This window comes from Octopus bimaculoides, chromosome 1 (assembly GCF_001194135.2).
Source record: "Octopus bimaculoides isolate UCB-OBI-ISO-001 chromosome 1, ASM119413v2, whole genome shotgun sequence".
In the NCBI taxonomy this organism is placed as follows: domain Eukaryota; kingdom Metazoa; phylum Mollusca; class Cephalopoda; order Octopoda; family Octopodidae; genus Octopus; species Octopus bimaculoides.
Window position 1 is genome coordinate 158,030,326 of NC_068981.1, and position 1,264 is coordinate 158,031,589.

The window sequence follows — 1,264 nt, forward strand, 5'->3', positions numbered from 1 at the left end:
ATATGCATACATACATACACACATAGATCGGTAATTCGTACATACAAATATACATACACATATATATATATATATATATATATATATATATACAGAAACACACACACGCGTTTGTGTTTATACGTAAAATAAATAGGTAGAATATATGCATAGCTATACAAAGAAAGCTAAAAGAAAATGACTGACATAAATACCAATGTATCCCACTTCTTCTGGAATGTAATGTATATCCCTGTATATTGTGATATAATGATACACATACAACCAGTTCCACGCCTACATAGATATACTCTTATACTCACTCCATACAGTTACTCACACAATCGTAAAAAAAAAAGAAAGAAATCCAGTGATACGCATATACATACATGCAAGCATACAAGCATTAAAGAAAGACTAAGTTTACGGTTTCGCATGTACCACATTCCAACGAATGCAAAAAAAAGTTATTTCAAGTGAGAGGTGTCAACCGTTTCAGTCAGTGAACATACAAAATATAGATATAAATAAACATATAACTGAAAAATATGAATAATTGGTATTTTTTTTTTTGTCGTTGATGTTATTTTTGTCTTTTCTTTATAGAAAATATTTTCATCTACATGTTTCTGCATTTTTTCAAAAAGATATATCAAAATATAAAGGTCATGTCAACGTCTTGTGAGAATTTTTTTGCCAAGTTTTAGCGGACAGTGTTTTTCCACAGAAAAGTGAGGACACTATGTTTATTAGTTAACCTTACATGTCTATTTCAAACCTTTGAGATTTTAAACGTTGTAATTTCTACATACTGATGGGGATATAAACGTTCAATTGAATTTCCAGTGAATTAGTGAATTGTTTCTCCTAGCTTACATCCAGATATATCCACATACACTTTAGTACTGTATATATCATTGCTTCGAGGCACTATTCGGCATATTTTACAAAATTTTGTTTCATATAAATATAATATGCCAACTGCCATATAACAGTATTTGAAACACAGCAACTTCGAGACGCTGTTTCTTCAAAGGTCAGTCGACAAATTAACTTAAATACTCACTTCCTCTGTCATTTGATTTAGAGAAAAACCAAGGTTTTTGCATACACATGTATATGCACGTATTCATATATAAATATGTATGTGCGTGTGTGTGTGCACGCGTATGTGTGTGTATGTGTGCGTGTGTCTGTGCGTATGTGTGTGACAGAATGCATGACAGTGCAGAGAATCGCTGACGTTAGTATATTCTGTGAAGAATTAAAGACTCACTCATATATA